Raw genomic sequence first — 24345 nt, 5'->3', positions numbered from 1 at the left:
TTATTTGGAGTATTACGTTTCAGAAAAATAACCTTAATACTGATTTTGTAAATAAAAGTTTCCAATTATCTGTAACTCATTTGTAGGCTGTTATTTCCAGAAATGTCCAGAGAAGTTTGCGTAAAGGTTAACGAGGATTGACCCTTTTAACCTACTTTTTGTTCTACTGTTCCTGTGAGGATCATAGATGCTGGATCTTAGTTTAATTTGGGGACATGGGGAAAGGTAATAATTACCAGAGTTTCTCTGTGATTTTAATCTTGTGTGAATTGGTCATGCCAGTACTTTTTCCGGACTTTTTCCAGACTGCACAATCCTCCGCTGATAAAGATTATAGCGTAGCTATTTTATCTTCTATAAAACAACCTGGAAAAAATAACCCCTGTTTATAATCCCATGCAAACTGCACTGTCTGTGAACACTTTAACTTTCGTTGTTTCTCAGTTTGTTCAAGTGTCTGAAATGGATGTTGCTCAAGAGAACACACCAGAAATTGTAAAACGTGCTCCACTTCAGACAAACTGCAGATAACGCTGGCTGTTGCGTTTGGACTGATGCATATAAAAATGCATACACAAGCATGCAATATTGTGATTTGCCCACCACATTCCAGAACATATTTTGCAGAGGGACAAATATAATGTGAATGGATTGTCCATATATTTTATATATTATAATATATTGTAATATATTATTTCAGGCTCATTAATATCACCAATTCTGTTGTATTTTGCCAGAAATTCCTATAATTTTCTTCTAATAATCCCAGATACAATATATGATCATGTTTAAAATTTCCTGCATAATTAATCAGTACTGCCATACATTTCTGATAGTTCAGTTATGTGGCTCTGTTATTTCTGCAGACATGTTATTTCTACTTAACTCCCATGAAAATCGACGGCAAATTTATAGACATCTGCAATAATAACATACAGACATGTCCGGTAAACTAATCCCATCCGAATAGGGCTTTCCTTCCCCTTATATGTCCCTTTACTGTGTATCACTTAAAATCACCATGATAACAATAGTTTTTCCACAAAATGCCATATTTACTATACTATTATTTATCATCTGAATATTCACATCCCAATTACCCCAATTAAAATAAATGTTAGGTCTCTTATCTTAAACTCCTCCTGCTGGTGACTTTTGCAAGTGTTTATGAGAAGAGATGTGTAAATTAAAAACGTCATGGTTACTGTTGTAACCTCCATTCTTGCCAGCTTCCCTTTATACCCATATGTCTGGGGTGGGACATGCAAATTCTGTCTGCCAATTTTACATTGGCCTTTTCTCAAGTTCAGAGGTACGCGAGGCTCTCAGAAGAGACCCCTTGTGTCACTACAATCGACACAACCTCATGTGAGTGACAGAAGGGGAACAGTTTTTTTTTCCTCTTCAATTTTAGTTTTGAAAGGAAAATGAGAAAAAAAAATAGAAAAATGCTAGAATTATATATATATATATATATATTGTTTTTTATACAAATGTAATTATAATTATGTATACATTTTTGTAACATTGTTTTTTACTTTTGCAGAAAAATGAAAAATGTAAACCTGTTTTTTCATTATCTGTTTTTTTATTTCAAAATGGAAATTGAATGAACGAAAGATACATGGAGTCAGACACTACTAACAAGAACTTTTTACATTGTAAGGTAGACCTACTTATTAATGCGATTTTCTAATCAACTAATCATGTGGCAGCAGTGTAATGCATAAAATCACTCAGATACGGGTCAGTTAATGTTCACATCAACCATCAGAATGTGGAATCTCAGTGATTTTGACTGTAGTATGATTTGTGGTGCCAGATGGGCTGGTTTGAGTATTTCTGTAACTGCTGATCTCCTGGGAATTTCACGCACAACTGTCTTAAGAGTTTACTGGTGCAACAAATTAACAAAAAAAACATCCAGTGAGCGGCAGTTCTGTGGAAGGAAACGCCTTGATGATGAGAGAGGTCAGCAGAGGATGGTCACTCTGTACAATCATAGTGAGCAGAATACCATCTCAGAATGCACAAAACATCGAACCTTAAGGCAGATGGGCTACAAAGGCAGAAGACCACATCGTGTTCCACTTCTATCAACCTAGAACAGAAAGCTGAGGCTGCAGTGGACACATGCTCACCAAAACTGGACAGTTAAAGACTGGAAAAACATTACCTGGTCTGATGAATCTCAGCAGAAATCGAGATTTATCAGACCAGGTCATCCGTTGACCTCCCTCTTCAACAAGGTGTTTTTGTCTGCATAACAGCCACTCACTGGATGCTTTTTTGGTTTTTGTTTTTGGCACCATTCTGAGTAAACTTGAGAATGTTATGTGTGAAAATCCCAGGAGATCAGCAATTTAAAAAATACTCAAACCAGCCCATCTGGCACCAAAAATCATGCCATGGCTTAATCACTGAGAGCACCTTTTTCCCCATTCTGATGGTTGATGTGAACATTAAATGAAGCTCCTGACCCATGTATGCATGATTTTATCCATTGCACTGCTGCCACATGATTGGTTGATTAGGTAATTGCATGAATATGTTGGTGTACCGTTACATAATAAAGTGGTCGGTGAGTGTAAATACCCTAGTTCTGATAATCCAGATAATTCAGGTAATCTTTGAGAAGAAGTAGACCAATTACATTTTTTGTAAACTACAAAAGCCTTTGTAAACTAGCTCGTGACATTTTTAAGTCAACCAATAAAATAATTATTTTTCTAATGCCATAGATTCATAACCTCTGAGAGAGCATGAGTAAAGTTTTTTAAACTAGTAATTTCTCTAGGTGACTAAAAGACCGTAGTAACATCAGGGCCTCCTTAATAATGACAGATTTTTTGCAGACACAGTTACAGGCTCCTAAAAGTCTCCACAACAGTGGATCATCTGGGAGGCGACCAACACCCAAAGCTATGTGTTATTATCTCTCTCCCCTACTGGCCAAAGAGCCATCACAACTAATGTAATCATCATTGTCTTCTTATGGGCCCAAACTGGAATGCTAATAAGTACAAATAGACCGAGACTCTTTCTTTATGTGTTAAAAGTGGAAATGCAGCTCGCAGTGTATTTATGTGGCTCCTGAGGACACATTCCATTTCTGCAGAGTCTGAGCTGATGTGGGGATTTCTCATCTCGGTCTCTGAAGTCTCTCCCGTTGTCTGTTTCACTCATTTGACATTGCAGCAAAGCTTGGCTTGATACTCTGCAGACCTTCAAACAACACTGTCACAAAAAATGTTGGCTTTGATTTACTCTGGAAGACTATGATTCTTGCAAAGTTATCCTTCTGTGTGTACGTTGACTATAAATCATAGTTAAGTCCTTTTAATTGTATCAAAGCAGTATGGAATATATACGCTGGTCTAAAATTAGGGATCTACTTTATATTAGGTGTCTTTAAGTACTATGTACTTAAACATTTGATACTCTATATCTTTTTGCATTGTAGTTTAAAGTACCTGCATTAATTACATCCGTAGTTACACTGTTAACCTTACACCTAATCCTAAACCCAACCCTTACCCAATCCTGACCTTAAACCCTAACCGTAAACCTACCCGTACCTCAACCTCAGTAGCAGCAGAATCTTGGCAGAATTTTCTGAACATCTTGTAGTTACACAATAATATTGTATTGTTTATAGAGATGCAACAACTAATCGATAAAGTCAATAATAATCAATAATGAAAATCACAGACAACAAATGCATGGAGAATTTTTACCTGTGATTTTTCAGTTGTGAAGCGGTAAAAAACATGGACACGCATGGGAGAACTTTTCAAGGAATATTTTAAGCATACAGTTTAATGTGAACTGGAATGTAATATAATAATAATGGAAATAAAATGTGGCGTTTTATCCTATTAATCGAAGAAATAATCGAAGAGTAATCGATTATCAAAATAATCATTAGTTGCGGCCCTAATTGTATCTATTTTAATACAAATTTGAAAAAAGTCCAAGGCACTTATTTTAGTAAAAATTTAAATAGCCTTTATTGTTGTATGGTTGGTCACATTAGGACATTAAAAATGTAAAACAAACAAAAAAAACAATAACTGCACACTGATGCATTTATGCAAGCAGCCTTCAAAGTGTGTCAGAAAAGGTGTTACTGCAATTAACTACTCAGTGGGGTTGAGGAGATCCAAAATCTTACAGAGGACCAGTCTATTAGACATCACAACATCATCAATAAAAAATTTGCAAATATACATACAAATATGAACACATATTTGCACATGTATCTGTATGTATATACCCCACATTCATGCATGTCTGCACGTACCACATATACAGGCCTTAAATATGTATTATATAGAGGAACCAATAAACTAATATAAAAAATACATTACATTTACTAAATGACCATAATACAAATAAAAAAATAAATAAAAAAACACACTGTAAGAAATAAAATTTAGGAGAGAGAAAATTATTTTTATAGATATGGGGTCAAATCTAATTCTACATTCAAACCAGGGAAAGTTGTGGCATTTAAATGAAAGATCCAAAAAGCCTCTCTTTGTCTAAGTATTTGTAATTTATCCCCCTTCTTAATAGATCCACTCACTTGTTTCTAAACCAACAATTTTTAAAGTGGAATATTTACACGGAATATTGTACACCAATTAATTGTGCACAATAAGACTATGAATGTGTATTAAGTTAAGTTAAAATGTATTAAAATTAAGAAAGTCAATTTTGAAAAGTTTAAACCTCTAAATTCCCTCTAAATTAGTTCCCTAGCACTAGCTTTATGTAAAAATGACCATGTTGGCCCACAGTAACCATAGTTCAACTAGGATATTTGTTGAAAAACTATAGTAACCACAATATTTACTTGGGTTTTACTACAGTAACCAGTTCAACTACTATAATATTTTTGGTAAAACCACACTAACCACAAAATTTACCGTATTTGCTACAGTAACCACATTTTAACCCTGATATTTGTAGTAAAACCATAGAAGTACTATTGGAAAACCAAAACTACTAAAAATCATAATCATTCTGGGCATGGTGAGGAACGGTTCCAGTTGCATTTCCACTAGTGTATGCTTGGTTTAGCTTCATGATTTTATGATAATGGTTTAACTAGTATAGTTCATAATTTTTCTACATACCTTTTTCATCAAGGAGGAAGTTTACGTCAGCTAGCTTATTAAAACTCATAAAATATATCATTACATTTTAATGGAGAACTTATACCTTTCTCTATGTTCATGTCCTGTGGAATGCAGTACCCCTCAGCAAATTATGGTATGCCTCTCGCCGTTTTCTCTTTGCTTTCCTTTTTACGACATGTCTTTCCTGTGCTTCAGCAGAGAAAACAAAGGGGAAAAAGACGTTCTACATTTTTTAATATGTGATCATCCTCCATAGCGCACTCACTCCAATTTCTACCTCTCACGTCATTACCAACCTACGTATTTGTTACGTACCTCTACATGTACCATGGTACACAGCACCAAGGTGGAAAAAGAAACTGTAACTGTGCCAACTTGCCCAGATCAGCATTGAACGGCACTGTTCCCCTTCTGTCGCTCTCTCCACGTTGTGTCAGAGAAGCGACACTAGGGGTCTCTCTTGAGCACCGATATTCACCTCTGAACTATGAAAAAAGGCCAATGAGAGTTGGCAACCAGTATTTGCATGTCCCGCCCCCGGACATACGGGTATTTAAGCGGCGCAAATACGGGAGTTCATTCAGAAATTTTCTTCGGAGCGGATGGTCATGTTTGCAGACTGCTGCGTTTTACACACCGAGTTCCTGCTATCCTCTGCTGCATGCTGTTGGATTCTACGGCGCACAACAGTGGCTTTCTCTTGTTTGCACGGCTGTGCACTTCCTGCCCCTGAGCGCATCGACAGTTGCAGATAAGAAAGATCTCTCACGAGTTCTTTCATTCATAAAAGAGTGATTTTATTTAAAAGAGTAATTTCCTCTAAAAGAGCAAAAAACACAGCGGCGTTGAACGTCCTTTTAAGGACGCCGTCTTTATAAAGATGCCTTTCCGCCCCTGTGTTGTTCCTGGATGCGTAGAGTACTCTCCGCCTCCGACAGCCACAGGCGTTGTCTCGCGGTGTCTGGGCAGTGATCACACTGAGGCTGCGCTTGTGGATGGTTCATGTTCTCATTGCGAGAACATGACCATGACATCGCTAGTGTCGCAGCTTGCTTACAACCGTAAGCAAGCCACTCCAGCCGCCTCGCCGCCTCCTTCTTCCCACGGGATTGAGGACGATCGCGGCTCGGGATGGCAGCGGGTGCAACTCCGCCGGTACGCCCTCGGACCACCCGCGCCCGGCACGCTCGTTGACTCCCGTCCCCGCTCGAGGTGGCGGCGACTCGCCTCACAGCCAGTCTGCCTACCCTCTTGCGATGGAAGCAGATGAGTTCGCTGCGACATCGGGCTCTGATGCTGAGGGCTCCTCTGGGCTGCCGCCTTCGGGCTTGCACGCCCAGGAGGAGGCCGACGCACAGATGTCCGATATGCTTTCCCGGGCAGCCAACAGCGTGGGCCTGGATTGGAACCCTCCATCCTCCCCACAGCCATCACAGCTGGACGATTAGTTCTTGGGCGTGGGCGCGCCACAGCCTCACCCCCGGTTCCTTTCTTCCCGGAGGTGCATGATGAGCTGACGCCCTCGTGGAGAGCACCCCTCTCCACTCGCCGCACCACCACCTGCTCATCCGCCTCGCCACCCTCGACGGCGGAGCACGCCACGGGTACACGGAGATCCCCCAGGTGGATAGAGCTGTTGCGCTCCACTTATGTCCCGGAAGCACTACCACCTGGCGGGGCCGCCCTGTACTCCCTTCCCGGTCCTGTAGAGCAACATCCTCGCTCACCGCGAAGGCCTACAGCGCTACCGGATGCGCCGCTTCCGCCCTGCATGCCATGGCTCTCCTGCAGGTCCACCAAGCCAAGGCACTTCGCAACATGCACGGGGGTGGCCCTGATCCCGACACGCTGCAGGAACTGCGCTCAGCGACCGACCTTGCCCTGAGAGCGACAAAGGTCACAGCGCAGGCACTCAGGCAGGCGATGACCACTCTGGTGGTCCAGGAACATCAGCAATGGCTGGACTTGGTTGAGATGCGTGAAGCTGACAAGACTCGCTTCCTCAACGCCCCTGTCTCCCAGTTCGGCTCTTCGGCGACACCGTTGAGGACTTTGCCCAGCAGTTCTCCCTGGTGAAGAAGCAGACGGAGGCCATTTCGCACATCATGCCGCGCCGCAAGCTTGCCGCCACGGCCCAGGCCCCACCTGCTCGCCGAGGGCGTCCTCCCGCGGCCAGAAGACCTTCTGCTCCGCACCAACCTGGGCCCAGCTCTCAGCCCCGGCGCCGAAGCAAACCGCAGGAAGCGTACGCCCCCTGCCTCACGGACCCCTTCGAGGACCCGGAAGGCTCCCAAGCGTCCCTGAGACAGCGGACCCAGAGAACGAGAAGTTAGCTCCGGAGGTGGTAAGACCACTCCGTCCCCCGGTGGAGGGCCGGGAGGAGAATCTTTTGTTTTTTCATTTGCCCAAATTCCCAAATTCTCAATAAAAGAGCTATTTCCTTTACCTCTGGGTCACATGGCCCGCAAATGCCGTTCTCACGGCACTTTGCTTTCAGGCGCCCAGGATGCGGTGCTTCCGCCCTCAGCCCCACGACTGTTCCCTGGCCGGCCGGTTCAGACGAGTCCAGAGGACGCCAGCATCAGACCTCCTCCTCAGTCACGAACCCGCCCCCTGCCGGGTGCGTGGAACAAGGTAAGTGCTTTGAGTTTATTCTCAGCACCAGAGCCTCGGGACGCCACAGCGCCTCCCGACGCCGCGTTACCTGTTCCGCACCGCTGCGAAGCCCCGCCAGGTACGTCCAAAATACTCGTCCCCTTGGTGCCCCTAGCACAGAGCTTAGAGGCATGGCTTTCACTGCCCAGCTGGCTGCACCGGACCATCCGACTCGGTTACGCAATTCAGTTTGCCAGGTCTCCGCCCCCCTTCGTGGGCGTTCGTTCCTCCGCAGTGCACGGCGAACATGCCCACTCCCTGCGCGAGGAAATTGCCTCCCTTCTAATCAAGGACGCGATAGAGCCTGTCCCTCCGACCGAAACGAAGAAGGGTTTCTACAGCCCTTACTTCGTTGTACCCAAGAAAGGCGGCGGCATACGACCGATCTTGGACCTGCGAGTTTTCAATCGGACCTTGTCCAAACTCCCGTTCAAAATGCTTACCCAGAAACAAAGTCTATCTGGCGTCCGGCATCTAGATTGGTTCGCAGCGGTAGACCTGAAGGATGCGTACTTCCACGTCTCAATTCGCCCTCGACATCGACCCTTTCTACAGTTCGCGTTCGACGGCCAAGTGTATCAGTACAAGGTCCTCCCCTTCGGCCTGTCTCTGTCCCCTCGCGTCTTCACGAAGGTCGCAGAGGCGGCTCTTGCCCCGCTACGAGGAGCGGGCATACGCATACTCAATTACCTCGACGATTGGCTCATTTTGGCCTCCTCGCAGGAATTACTATGCGCACACAGAGACCAGGTGCTCGAGCACCTCGGCCGTTTAGGGTTTCAGGTCAACTGGGAAAAGAGCAAGCTCACCCCGGTCCATAGCATCTCTTTTCTCGGTTTGGAGTTAGACTCAGTCTCAATGACAGCACGTCTCTCCAACGAGCGTGCTCAGTCAGTGCTGGAATGCCTCGCTTCTTTCGAACCAGGCACCGTGGTCCCTTTGAAACGTTTCCAACGGCTCCTGGGGCATATGGCATCCTCCGCAGCGGCCGCGCCACTGGGGTTGATGCATATGAGACCACTTCAGCATTGGCTCCAGACTCGAGTCCCAAGACGAGCATGGCGCCACGGCACGCACGGCGTGGAAGTTACCCCCGCCTGCCGCCAAACCTTCAAACCCTGGACAGACCTCTGCTTTCTATGGGCAGGAGTACCCTTGCAGCAGGTGTCCCGTCGCGTTCTGGTTACAACCGACGCCTCCAAATTGGGTTGGCGTGCAACGGGCACGCAGCTGCAGGCCGGTGGAACCGAGGCCCGCTGCGCTGGCACATCAACTGCCTAGAGCTGCTGGCCGTTTTTCTTGCCCTGAAGAAATTTCTTCCGTTGATTCGTGGCAAGCATGTCCTAGTCAGGACAGACAGCACCACGGTGGTGGCCTACATAAACCGCCAAGGCAGAGTACGCTCCCTCCACATGTCACAGCTCGCCCGTCGCCTCCTCCTTTGGAGTCAGCAGCGACTGGAGTCACTGCGCGCCACTCACATCCCCGCAACCTCAATGTGATAGCGGACGCGCTGTCAAGGCAAAACTTGCCCGGCGGAGAGTGGAGGCTCCACCCCCAATCGGTCCAGCTGATTTGGAACAGGTTCGGCAAGGCCCAGGTAGACCTGTTTGCCTCCCAGGAAACCTCCCACTGTCCGCTCTGGTATGCCCTCACAGAGGCTCCCCTTGGGACAGATGCTCTGGCGCACAGCTGGCCCGCGGGGCTGCGCAAGTATGCTTTTCCCCCAGTGAGCCTTCTTGCACAGGTGCTATGCAAGGTCAGGGAGGACAAGGATCAAGTCACCCTGGTGGCCCCCTACTGGCCCAACCGGACATGGTTTTTGGATCTCACGCTCCTCATGACAGCCCCTCCCTGGCGAATTCCTCTGAGGAAGGACCTTCTTTCTCAGGGACGGGGCACGCTCTGGCATCCGCATCCAGACCTCTGGAATCTCCACGTCTGGTCCCTGGACGGGACGCGGAGGATCTAGCCAGCCTACCTTCGGCCATTATAGACACTATTATCCAAGCCAGAGTCCCTTCGATCAGGCATCTTTACGCCCTGAAGTGGCGTCTGTTCGCGGACTGGTGTTCTTCCCGAGCCGAAGACACGCAGAAGTGCGCAGTTAGGTCAGTGCTCGTGTTTCTTCAGGAGAGGCTGGAGAGGAGGCTGTCCCCCTCCACCCTCAAGGTGTATGTTGCCGCTATCGCGGCCCACCACGACACAGTAGACGGCAAGTCTCTTGGTAAGCACGACTTAATCGTCAGGTTCCTAAAAGGTGCCCGGAGGATGACTCCCTCCCGGCCTAACCTGTTTCCCTCCTGGGATCTCTCGGTCGTCCTTATGGGACTCCGGAGACCCCCGTTCGAGCCGCTTGACTCAGTTGGACTCAGGGCCCTCTCTCTCAAGACCGCCCTGCTGATCGCGCTCGCTTCCATCAAGAGGGTCGGGGACCTGCATGCGTTCTCTGTTAGCGACGCTTGCCTGGATTTCGGTCCGGCGGACACTTTCGTGATCCTAAGACCGCGACCGGGCTACGTGCCCAAGGTTCTTACCACACCCTTCAGGGATCAGGTGTTGAACCTGCAAGCGCTGCCCCGGGAGGAGGCAGACCCAGCCCTTTCACTGCTGTGTCCAGTACGTGCCTTACGTATTTACCTGGACCGCACACAGAGCACCAGACACTCTGAGCAGCTCTTCGTCTGCTTTGGGGGACAGCAGAAAGGGAATGCTGTCTCCAAGCAGAGACTCGCCCACTGGGTTGTCGACGCCATTTCCCTGGCTTATCACACCCAGGCCGCGCCCCCCTTTGCGGGTCCGAGCCCACTCCACCAGGAGTGTTAGCGCCCTCGTGGGCACTGGCTAGGGGCATTGCCCTAGCAGACATTTGTAGAGCAGCGGGCTGGGCAACACCTAACACTTTTGCGAGATTCTACAATCTCCGAAGTTGAGTCAGTATCGTCCCGTGTTCTCTCAGGTACCGAGCCCGTGAGAACTCGGTGGCACGCCCACGATCTGACCGGGTGAATCGCTTGCACCCAGCCCTTCCCCTAACCAGGGGAAACAGTGCGCCTTCTTTCCCTGGAGATCCCAGGTTTGGGACACTGGTTGACTCCTCCCTAGCCCTCGTGGGTCGCAGTTCTGCGGAGGAACTCACCGACCCAAACCACTGCGTGGTACCACTAGCTACCCTGTACTGGTATAGGTGCACCACAGGTAAGGCCTCCTGTTCGACTCCCCTGTGTGTAAAACCACGGTTCTGTCCCCTCATGAGAGTTGACTCCGTGTTTTCCTTAGGCAGTTACAGCTGCCTCGGGTGCCGTGGCTGTATGCTTCGCCCTCTGCGAGGCTGGATCTACCACCACGACTACTGTTCCAGCATAAGACCTAAGTATAGGCCATGCGATGTATTTGCCACTCAAAATTTGCCTCCCTCCCAGGTAGGTGTGGCCTCCAGAGAGTCTTCTCCGCCCTAATAAGGGCTAAGACCCCCTTCCCTCAATGCGTAAGGGCCCCGGCCGTAGTTGCTCTATGCGAGAAACATAGAGAGAAAAGAGGCCTAGCCAGGCTGGCCTGTTCCCATGTTGGCGGCCGTCACCTTGTTCCCCCCTCCAGGGTAACGATAAGGAATCCTGATGGCTTAAATGGGGCATTGGGGAAGGGTACGTGCAGCCTGATACAGTTGGTCGTTCTGCACGTAGGAATACCTGCTCGGCTCCTGTATCAGCGGATCACGCATCACGGCTCAGCCGCATGGCTGCTTTTAAGTGGACCCCTAGTGTCGCTTCTCTGACACAACGTGGAGAGAGCAACAGAAGGGGAACGTCTAGGTTACGTATGTAACCTCCGTTCCCCGATGGAGGGAACGAGACGTTGTGTCTCCCCTGCCACGTCGCTGAGCCGAGCCCCTGTTGTGGCCGGACCATTTCCGGCTCCTCAGAAAAATCCTGAATGAACTCCCGTATTTGCGCCGCTTAAATACCCGTATGTCCGGGGGCGGGACATGCAAATACTGGTTGCCAACTCTCATTGGCCTTTTTTCATAGTTCAGAGGTGAATATCGGTGCTCAAGAGAGACCCCTAGTGTCGCTTCTTTGACACAACGTCTCGTTCCCTCCATCGGGGAACGGAGGTTACATACGTAACCTAGACGTTTTGCTATGAGAACTATTCAGCCATATGGTTGAAAAGAAGCTATTGCAGTTTTAAGTGAAATCATGTCCAATTTTTGTAAAGACGTGTTTGTTTGGAAGGAACAATAGTTTTAAAAAAACATTGTACTTGTTCAACAAATTAACCATGTTACTATAATAAAACTCATGATCATTAATTTGATTACAATAGTTTTTGCTTTCCTGTATTTTTACTATGGTTTCAAAACAAATAACTTAAAGGTTCAAATATGGTACCTGTAGTAAAGCTATGGTACGTTAGGTGGTTATGGGTTTATAACAAATAACACCATAGTTGTTACTGTAGTAAAACCATTTATTTGGCTCAAGAAAAACTGAACTTAATTCTTTGAATAACGTTAACTAGTTACAAGTAAACTTAACTCATCTGCAATTAAATTATTGTTGTTTTATGATATTTTTTGTAATGACTTAAATTGGGTTATAAGACGTCTTATACAGTATGAGGGAAATTATAACTGGACTCTTGGTTAGCCATATGGCACATTGGATTCTCCTCAGTACTTGTTAGTGTACTTTTGTAAAGTACAATTGAGTAAAAAAAATTTTATCATGCTCCAAGTTCACTAGAGGTAGCACTACTCACCCTCATGGTGACTTCACACAAATCAACCACCTACGAAAAAACAACAACAATAGTCATAAGAATTAAAACTATATACATTTTTAAATAACAATTATTATTTTTGTAAATAACTTCCCTTTTTCAATCAAACCTATAGCCACAATTTTATACTTAATAATTTTTAGTTAGTAGTACTCGAAGCCAAAGTTTAAAGAATATATTTGAGTTCAGTCAGGAATACTTGAATGAATACATATTCACATATAGAAAAGTAAAGCAATTTGTTGTTGTTGGGGTTCTGTTCTGGGAAAACTGTCCACCCATCCATGCAGCCATGCATGGACAGAGCAGATAGTACAACAAATAAAACCCCTCAAAAGAAAACCATATGCTAACCAACAGGGCGTAATGAATGTTGAGATAATATTTTAAACGAAATTCCAAATCTGTTGCTATGAGCACTGACCGCTACGATTTCTCAAGAGATGCCATATCGAATCATAGCTGGAAACGCTGACTGCTAATGTTGAGATTTTACAGTATCTTGAATTTATACATTCATGAACACTGAAAGAAACCTTCTGGACATAATGAGTGGGACTTATACACTCTTGAAGCAACGAGTGCATCACCAAAAAACCCAGTCAGTCAATGTCGATCAATGTCGGAATGTCGATAAAACTCGGCCAGATAGCAGCTTACGGCAACAAGCATGTAGCCAAAACCCAGCCTGATAGGAGCTTACGGCAACAGCATGTTGCCAAACCCTGTCTGATAGGAGCTTACTGCAACACTATGTCGCTATTACCTGAACAGAAAAAATGGGGTGGTGCATGTTAAGTCTAGCTTGCATCCATGCAATGTAAAGACAGCTAAGGCAATATATCAGGGGTGGGGAACCTTTTTTCCATTAAGGGCCATTTGAGTGTTTACTAAATTATTCGCTGGCCATACAATCTTTGCAATTTCTGATTGTGGGTGGAAATTAATATACGCTTTCCGTTACGTGCTCACACACCAAAAACACTAAAAGGTCTGTCTATTATACAATATTTTGTGTTTTTATCATGTGAAATGATTTTTAAACATTATTTGAAAGGAATTTATTTCAGGTTAATTGAATCAAAGCAAATTTTCAAATTATTTCTGAAATTGCCTCGCGGGTCAGGTAAAATGGTCTTCCGGGCCTTATACGACCCTCAGGCCTGACGTTCCCCACCCTTGAAATAAATGAATGGTGACAGGACTGATAAGCGTCTGAATTGTATTGGTAGACTTCATGATCAGCTGAGCGTCAGTAACCATATATCTTCAAAAATTGTAAACACTGGGGCTCTGTGGTGTGGTTGTTTATTTCAGTGTCCCAACCAGCCCAACACGGCAACATTGGTTCAACCAATCATGTGAGTTTACGGCAGGAATGTCTTTTTGTTAAACCAATGGAAGATGGGTGTTTTTTTTTAAACCTGTTTGAAAACAGTTATTAGTGGTGGAGAAATGACACATTTCGAGTTAATCTTTTTAAAATGCCTCATACTCTTTAAGTGATTGCAAAATCTTGTCTGAAACCCAGACCGTGTCATCTCCTCGCATACAGTACAAACACCCAGATCCTGGCTGACATTTCAGATTTGCCTGTTTTGGCCAATCCAGCTCGGAGCTCTGGATAAATCTTAGGCTGCTGTATGGAGAGATTTATAGGAGGACAGGAGAACAGAACTCCCACTGGCCTGATCTTAAAGAAGGGGGGCCACAGCTGTGAAAACAGTCCGGAGCGATCTGTTCTTCTTGCGCTTATTGGCCTTTCCACCTCTCATGTGCAACAGACCCGGTCCACCGTCGCCATGGAGAGCTGCTAGGCTGCTGGCGTGTGCTGCCCAGTATGCTTCTAAAGTGAACGGCACATTGGAGGGGCGATTTAAGGTTCCTTCCATTAAATTAAGACCTCTGGCTCTTTTGTCAGCAGATTTTAAAGACTGTTGACTCGTCCTCTTGCTCCCAAGGAAATACATTTATCCCCTGAACAACTTTTTGCAGTGTGAGGAGCAAATGAAATGTTGCCATGACAACAGATGTGAGCGACACATTTTATGGCAAAGGCTCCCACAGGATTTTATGAATGATACAAAACAATTTCCTTAAAATAACTTAAAATACCACTGGTCAACAGACAAGGCAGCCTGATCTCATTATTATACATAGCTATTCATGTGTGATATTTAAATGCATATTTTTGAACTGTATGTTTGGAAAGGGTTACAATGTACAATGGATGCACTGACAGCATCTAAAATGTATATGCATTTTTATGTATTTACAGCTTTAGAAACATAAAAAACATATTTATGAATCATTTATACATTTTAAAATAAATTTTTATAGTTACATTTTAATTTTATAGATTTTTAGATCGTTAACCCCACCCCTACCCCTAAACATAACCACTTTTTATCAATATAAAAAATGTAACAGGCAGATTATTGTAGGGTAAAAAATTATTTTAGTTACAATATACTATTTTATGTTAAGATATTATATATAAACATAAAACAGTATATTGTAACTAAAATTATTTTTACCCTACAATTATCTGCCTGTTACAATAATAACTAATTAAATCAGAATAATTAGCAAAAAGCATTGCAAAAGAACTACAAACAATGATTTCCTGCTCATTGATGAAGATACCGGTAACTTAATGAAGACTTATGGTGCATGAATAGAATAGTTTGCTTCTATGATTGTTTTTTTGTGATGCAGCATATCCTAAAAACTCCTGTTAGTAGTCCTAAACATGAAAAATAAATAAATAAAAATGTATAACAATAATAAATATTTAATGAAACGATCACAGAATTTGTATTTATTTTACTATTTTAAACTTTAGTCTTGGTTAAAGTGATATAATCCTTAGAAACAAGTTGAAAACAGCACCAGAAATCCCACAGAATGGATGAAACCGCTATGTCAAATTAAGTTAATGCTTCAAATGCATTAAATAAATGTGATGGCATTTAAAAAAAATAAAATATTCTAATTAAGTCAGTCATTTAAAATATTTAATCACGATTAATCACAAAAAATGTATAGTTGATTTTGATTTGTCAAGTTCTGAAATTTGACACTATATATATATATATATACTTCTTTTCCTGTCAAAATGTATTTATTTCCATTTTAGGAAAGAAAACAATATGTAGCAATATAATGTTTTATTAACATTATGTAATCAAAGCCTTCAGCAGTATAAGGATAGAAATGTACTAAAATATCACCTATTCAAATAACAATAAATGTTTCCCAATGTCTAAATGGGAGGTTGATTCATTTAAAGAACTAATCCCCATATAGGTTTAATTTTCACTGCAATAAGCATTAAATCTCTTATACTCTCATCCTCCACAATATTAATCTGCTGGTAGATTATGGCTATCCACTTTGCTACAGCAATCGTGAAGCCGCATTCATGATTTGCATCAGGGTGTCAACGTCAGTGAACTCCACATGAAAAGTGTTTGCTGACAAAACCATCTGATTCTGTGTTTTGGTGATAGTCAAGTTAAGACTTGACGTGCTTCTGTGGTAATTAAAATGTTTCTTATATAGGATGAAAAAGTGCTTTCACCACTGGAGTGGTGGTGGCGTAGTGGACTAAAGCACATAACTGGTAATCAGAAGGTCACTGGTTTGAGCCCCACAGCCACCACCATTGTGTCCTTGAGCAAGGCACTTAATTCCAGGTTGCTCCGGGGGGATTGTCCCTGTAAAAAGTGCTCTGTAAGTCGCTTTGGATAACAGCGTCTGCCAAATGCATAAAATGTAAAAATGTAAAATGTAAAAATACTTGAAGTCCCATCTGGGCTTATTTTGTATATTTTTGTATATTAAATAGCGCCAATAGCTCCTTTCTCCATCATTTGATCACTGACATGGAAGCGTTGTTGTGTTTGTGTGTTGTGATTTGATGAGTCTGACAATGGTTCTACCCTTCATACAAGTGTTTATGCTGGTTTATGCTGTATTAACGGTAACTGCGTTTGAGAACAATTTATGTGTTCACTTTTTTAGTTAATCGCATGAGTTAATGCATTAATTCTGACAGCTCTATTATAAATACAATGCAATAAATGGATTAATCCATGAATTCAATATTCATTAATTCAATAAGAATTTGTAAACATTTGTACGTCAACTTTTTAGATGCTATCAATGCGTTAACATTTTACATTTCAGTATCTGTGCAAACGTAAGAAAATGTATGCATTCTAGAACCACATCATAATACACACATTTATAAATATTTGCTGAGAAAGCCCCTCAAATAACAATAATTCAATATGTAATGATTAAATAATTATAAATAGTTAGATTTAAATAATTACAAATAATATTTATATATATTCAGATAATTCAAATGCATTACATCATTGCAGCAGAGGAGATAAAGCTAGGGTTCAGAGGTATCTCCAAAGCCATGCCTCCTCAATCACACATGAACACACATGCACAGAGCAGAGTCTAAGCTCCAGAAGGAGAGAAGTGTTGGTGGAATTGATCGCAATGGTTTCAGATTACCTTATGTCTCATTCACAGTTTAGACATTACAATAATAACAATGTAATTCTCGCACTCGCTTTGCACAGCGTCAAGGAACCCACGCTGATGACGTGTGACTGTCTGCGTGAACAAGTTGCTTGGTGGTTTACAAATATAGATTGACAGACAGGAAGGACATCCTATCATTACATTTAGACCGAATGCAATGATCGGTTGATCATTTTTAAGTCCTGTCCCTTCCACGGATATAAAAAAATATATATATATTTTTTTACATTTAGACCACTTATATTACTGATTGCTTTCAGGATGTGAAGAGACTTTAAACCAGTATAATAGTAAAACATTTCTGGAAAAGATTGCACACCCTAGCTTTAAGCATTGATAAGACAATACCAAATGTAACTTTTGGAATCCAATGTATTGTTTATATACAAGTTAAATCGATAGCCCTAAAAAGAAAGTTTGGTTGTTCATGGAATTTGGTAGTTCAGTTGAAGTTAAAACATTACAAAAAGTACAAATATTTAAATCCTTCAAAATGATCATTCATGGATCTTGTATCCAACTTGTTTCCCACCAATATAAACACTGATGCAGAAAAGAACAAACTTTCCTTGCTGCGTTCCTCTTTAGTCTTTGACAACACCACATGATTCACATGTACTTGTTTACGTACATAATGATTTGTAATACTTCCTCTCTTGGAGATAAAAGGTAAGCTTTAGGTTAGTGTTGTTATTATTATTATCAGAGTGCAGACTGCTAAGTCTGTTTGACTCCTTAACGGTGCATTGAGCACACAGCAGTGTTCTGCTACATAACAGCTCACATGTCTGTTTTCTGTGACTTTTATTAGAAGACAACAGCAGTAAACACTTTGGAGGGTGCATTTGCTTAGAGGGCCACAGGAAGGCTTGGATATCCCCACTAAAGCCTCAAAACACTATCAAGCCTTCTTTGGTTGCAGCCCTTACATGCAGTAGTAGTGGTGGTCCCCCCCTTACATGCAGTAGTAGTGGTGGTCCCCCCCCGACATAACATTTGCACCACTAAAGAATCGCTGTCAATTGAGGTGGAATTAATTGTAACTCTCAATAATGAATTTCTTACGTAATTTATTTCTTTGGACGTGTCGACAATGGTGTGAAATCAGCCAGTGTGCGTGACTGCATTGTGTTTTTGTTAGCTCATGAACATCTGTTTGGTCACACTCAGAACAGAACAGTGTTTGTTGTGCAAGATGCTGTTGACTCCAGATGTGCCATGTAATGAGACCTATGAAGCACATGAGAATGCAAATTTTAAAATTAAGGGATGGATGAGATTTATAGGACCTTAAGTGTTAAAATCATGACCCTTCAAAACATGATAACAAAGACATTTTTCTATAGTTGAAGCTTCTTGTAATACATTAGTGAACATCTTTAAAAGGATACTTCCCTTCAAAGATGACCTCAAAGTCCAGGGCAGCAGAGAAGGTTTTTAGGATGCCACCTAGTGGAAAAGCAAACCTAAAATCCATTATACTAAGCATTGAGCTAAACAATTAAACATAATCATGTGGCTACATGCTTAGCAAAGACCTTTTTCTTCTGTAAAACATGTCTTAAAGGAATATTTCACCAAATAATGAAAATTATGTCTTTGATTTACCTCATGTCATTTTAAAACAGTATGGTGATCACAATGGGAGAAGTTAATTTCCAAAAAACAATAGAATACAGTGATGAGGGCTGTTGAGCTCCGAAAAAAAAAGCACTGTAAATTTATCATAAAAGTAGTCCATGCGACTTGTGCGCCATATTACAAGTCTTCTGAATTAATACGTCTTTGTTTGAGGAAAAGATACAAATTTGCCTTATTTGCTGAAAAACTTTCTCGGATCATATTCGCATTAACTTGTATTCAAATATGGCACGTCAGTACAAGCCTTGCTACGCCACTGCCTATTGATCTCAAAACACGTGAGAGCCAATGATGTTTGATGTCTCCAAGTCAAACCTTCCATGACATATCAACAGTTAGACAAAGAGTCATCAAAATGTTTGGTCTGTTTCTCCAGAAGAGAAAGACAATAATTTATAACGTTTTACATTTAAGACTAATTTAAGTTGAAGTTTTACATTTAAGAGATTAAAATAAAGTTTATTTACTCTACACTACCCTAACATAGAGATGGCCTCAAAGCTAACAAACATAGAATAAAAGCCACAAAACTCTTTGAACACTCCTACTAACATTTCCAAGTAGTTAATCTGCTGAAGATACTCAGTTGTTTTCACTTGCAGAGGCAGCACTACAAGAATTTGCGGGTCCCTCAGCACATGACATAATCCACAGTGGGCATTCCCAAACAGCTCTGCTGGGAGGCCATACAATGCTGTAGCCTCCAAAACAGTATGCTCCATTTAGGCTAAAACATACCACCCCCTGTGTGGATAAATTACTTTCTGAGAAGCTCAGCCTCCCCACCTATCTAAACTTTAAATATTATAAGAACATTTCAGAAAATCCTGATCACAAAACACTTTCCACTAGCAACATTATGTTGCTAGTGGAAAGTGTTTTGTTTACCTCCAGTTGATTAGCCAGTAGCAGTCAAACAGATTCTTTCCTCATGAGTCAGATCTACAGTATGTTCCTATGAGCCATCATTTTAATGAATTGATTTGCTGTGTTGAGCTTGTGCTTTTAAGTCATTTTTTTACATTCCACTGATGTTTTTGAAATTAGCTTAGAGTAATTTAAACAGATTTCCCTAAATCAGCCCAGTGCATTGCTTATCAAATCCAGCTGTGGGAGGTGTATGAGTTCTGGTGGTGTTTTAGTATCCTTTTATGGAGCTATAATTAAACACTGTTGTGTGTTAAAGATGTGTTAAACTTGAAACATAGGGTACAACAATGTGAATCTGATTTAAAAATCAATCATGCACCAACAATCATGCCATGGTTCAAATCACTGAAATTAAATTGTTCCCCATTCTGATGGTTGATGTGAACATTAACTGAAGCTCCTGACCAGTATCTGCATGATTTTATGCACTGCACTACTGCCACACGATTGGCTGGTTAGATAATCGCATGGATGATTGTTGGTGCCAGATGGGCTGGTTTGAGTATTTCTGTAACTGCTGATCTCCTGGGATTTTCACACAAAACAGTCTCTAGAACTTATCCTGAATGTTGCCAAAAACAAAAACATCCAGTGAGAGGCAGTTCTGTGGATGGAAATGCCTTGTTGATGAGAGAGGTCAACAGAGAATGGCCAGACAGTTTCAAACTGACAAAGTCTACTGTAACTCAGATAACCGCTCTGTACAATTATGGTGAGACGAATATAATCTCAAAATGCTATTCAGAAATGCGGGTTGGCACTGTTTTGGCAGCACGAGGGGACCTACACAATATTAGGCAGGTGGTTTTAATATTGTGGCTGATTCATTAATTTTTAGCTACAAATTTGTGTGCAATTGAATGTTGTCACCCTATATGGAAATTAACCAAGTTTTTACTATAGTAATATTGTAGTAACTATGACTGTAGAAACCATGGTTCTTTTTGTGGTTACTATGGTTTTTACTACAAGTACTATGGTTAAACTATGGTTAATAAAGTTAAGAAACAGGAAGTTTGGGACACTATCATACTAGAGGGCATTTTATTGGACTAAAATCTGTATAATGCAGCATGAGTCATTGACATTTTGTTCCATTTTCCTGGAAGATAAAGATTGTAAAAATCTGCAAATGAGCATTACCAGAAAAAAACAACATGACAATGTTGGTCCGCCAGCTAGAACAACATTAACCAGCATAAATCAGCCTAGACCACCATGAAAACTGCATGCTGTTTAAGTTGGTCATTTCAGCTGTAAATTCCAATCCATGCATCAATGCTTTCCATATACACTCGCTTAGCACTTTATTAGGGACCTGTACACCTAGTTATTTATGTGATTATCTAATCAGCCGATTGTGTGGCAGCAGTGCAGTGCATAAAATGATTCAGATACAGGTTAGGAGCTTCAGTTTATGTTCACATCAACTATCAGAATGTGGAAAAAAATTTGATCTTAAATGTGTTTTCGACCGTGGCATGATCATTGGTGCCAAATAGGTTAATTTGAGTATTTCTGTAACTGCTGATCTCCTGAGATTTTCATGCACAACCAACTCTGAGTTTACTCATAATGGTGCCAAAAACAAAAAAAAAAAACTCCATTGAGTGGTAGTTGTGTGGAGGGAAATGCCTTTTTGATGAGAGAGATCAGCGGAGAATGGCAAGGGCTGCATTTCCCAAAAGCAAATTAAGTGTAATTAGATCGTAGAAACCATTTGCGCCAATGGTCTCTACAATACAACTTAAGCTTACAATGCTTTTGGAAAAACCAGCCCAGACTGGTTCGAGCTGACAAAAAAGGCTATGATAACTCAAATAACCACTCTGTACAATTGTTATGAGCAAAATAGCATCTCAGAATGCACAACATGTCGAACCTTTAGGCGGATGGGCTACAACAGCAGAAGACTACGTCAGGAACTTTGTTAGAACCATAGTGTGTTCAGTGAGTGTAGTAACCCTCCTTTTCAGTATTTAAAAAATAATTGCACCAATGGTTTGTTGATTTATGGTTTGTAGCATTTTAAAAAGCCATTTTTACTTCTAATGCACCATTTTGAATGTTCAGTGCATTGATTTAACATTGAACACCATCCACACTAGCATACTTTCGTGTAGTGTGAAATGAACATATTTAATTGCACAGTTTTTACCACTCTTGTTAATCCAAAAATGAGAGAATGCCACTTAAAATTGAAATGGACAAGTAATCATTAACATAGAAGTTGAGATATCCCAATTATTGGTGTAATCCTACAACTGCTAAACCACACTGGATTGGCCCCTTTATATGAAACAAGCCCCTTTGTATGCAATTATATTCCCGTTCCCCCCCAACACCACAGTTTAAACTGTAAAACCTTGAGTGAGTATTTGGGCTTGACCACAGAAAATGGTCACATTACATGCAATTATATCTAAGGCCAGTCTTACTGTTTTGGCTAACTCTAAACGCTCAGTAAATTTACTGGTGCGTGAAATGCCATTGGAGCCAGGCTGAAGCGATTTCCTCCCGCAATGTCGATCCAATCAGGTCAAATATATGTTTTGCAGAATTTTGTGGCGAAGGAATTCATTCCACGTGGGACAGCGATTTAGCGTAGTTTTTACTCCATCCCCAAGGGATTGAAAGCTCCCATCACAAGTTTTCTTAAATCAGAATCAGAATCAGAATCAGAATCAGCTTTATTGCCAAGTATGCTTACACATACAAGGAATTTGTCTAGGTGACAGGAGCTTCAGTCAACAACAATACAATCAATACCAAAAACAGCAGCAAGACATAGGTAATTAAAAACAGAAAAGAACACAAAATAAATAATTATACATATACGTACATACACTCACCTTCATACATACCCACATACACGTAGTGCAAATCTAATACAATCTGTTATATAAAGAACAAAAACCTGTATATTATGTACAGAGCAATGTAGGTAATGGCAGAAGTGGATATGTTGGATAATATAAATTAAAATTAAAATTAAACTGTGTATTGCACATAATTATTGCTCAATGGGGCAATTTAATTGTTCATTAGATGGATGGCCTGAGGGAAAAAACTGTTCCTGTGTCTGAAGGTTCTGGTGTTCAGAGCTCTGAAGCCCGGCCAGAAGGCAACAGTTCAAAAAGGTAGTGGGCAGGGTGAGTGGTGTCCAGAGTGATTTTACCAGCCTTTTTCCTCACTCTGGAAGTGTATAGTTCTTGAAGGGGGCAGGGGGCAACCAATTATCCTCTCAGCAGACCGAACTGTCCTTTGTAGTCTTCTGATGTCTGATTTCAGTAGCTGCACCAAACCAGACAGTTATTGAAGTGCAGAGGACAGACTCAATGACTGCTGAATAGAACTGTTTCAGCAGCACTGGTGGCAGGTTGAACTTCCTCAGCTGGCTGAAGGAAGTACAACCTCTGCTGGGCCTTTTTCACAATGGAGTCGATGTGTATCTCCCACTTCAGGTCCTGTGAGATGGTAGTGCCCAGGAACCTGAATGACTCCACTGCTGCCACAGTGCTGTTTAGAATGGTGAGGGGGGACAATGTTGGGGTGTTCCTCCTAAAGTCCACAATCATCTCCACTGTTTTGAGCGTGTTCAGCTCCAGGTTGTTTTGACTGCACCAGAAAGCCAGCCGTTCAACCTCCTTTCTATATGCAGACTCATCATCATCTCGGATGAGACCGATGACAGTGGTGTCGCTCTGCAAACTTCAGGAGCCTGACAGAGGGGTCCTTGGTGGTGCAGTCATTGGTGTACAGGGAGAAGAGAAGTGGGAGAGCACACATCCCTGGGGGCACCAGTGCTGATGGTACAGGTGGTGGAAGTGAATTTTCCCTGCCTCACAAGCTGCTGCCTGTCCGTCAGAAAGCTGGTAATCCACTGACAGGTAGAGGTGGGAACAGGGAGTTGGTTTAACTTAGTCCGGAGTATATCTGGTATGATTGTGTTGAAAGCCGAGCTGAAGTCCACAAAAAGGGTCCTTACGTATGTCCCCGGTCTGTCCAGATGTTGCAGGATATGATGCAAACCCATGTTGACTGCATCATCCACAGACCTGTTTGCTCAATAAGCAAATTGAAGGGGGTCCAGAAAGGGTCCAGTGATGTCCTTCAGGTGGGCCAACACCAGTCTCTCAAATGACTTCATGACCACAGATGTCAGGGCGACAGGTCTGTAGTCATTAAGTCCTGTGATTTTAGGTTTCTTAGGGACGGGGATAATAACTGAAGCCACGGAACAGCAGCCATAGCACAGAAAGGCAGGCGTTTAGCATTACATTTGCAGCCTTGAATTTCTTTTCACCCTTTGCGGAGAGTGAACTGTAAGGCTTGGGTTGTCTTGTGGGTTGCTCCAGATATTTTGACTGACTGGTTTGCTACAAAAAGTGTGTGAGTTTATGGGCACTAGTTGCTGTTGTTGTTAGATGCTTACTCTCTTGCAGAAAAGACCAGAATTGCTAGTCACCAGCATATGTTTTGTTTTGGATTCTGGTTTCCCCTCCATGCTTCTTAACTAGCATAGCGTTCAACCAGCTTACCCAGAAGGACCATGCTAATTAGAGCATGGAAGTTGACCCATGAACCAAAAAATTGCATTAACCTTAAAAGACCTCATCAGTTTAAGAGA

The 24345-nt window shown here is 42.3% G+C and overlaps 1 protein-coding gene across 1 annotated transcript in view; it reads left to right on the top strand.

The window, feature by feature from the left end:
* LOC127626598 (protein bicaudal C homolog 1-like) overlaps positions 1-24345 on the top strand; it is a 163795-nt gene that overhangs the window by 87415 nt on the left and 52035 nt on the right.

The sequence above is a fragment of the Xyrauchen texanus genome, chromosome 33 (genome assembly GCF_025860055.1).
Source record: "Xyrauchen texanus isolate HMW12.3.18 chromosome 33, RBS_HiC_50CHRs, whole genome shotgun sequence".
Lineage (NCBI taxonomy): Eukaryota > Metazoa > Chordata > Actinopteri > Cypriniformes > Catostomidae > Xyrauchen > Xyrauchen texanus.
Note: the sequence above shows the minus strand (reverse complement) of the source record. Positions and strands in the feature narration are given on the sequence as shown.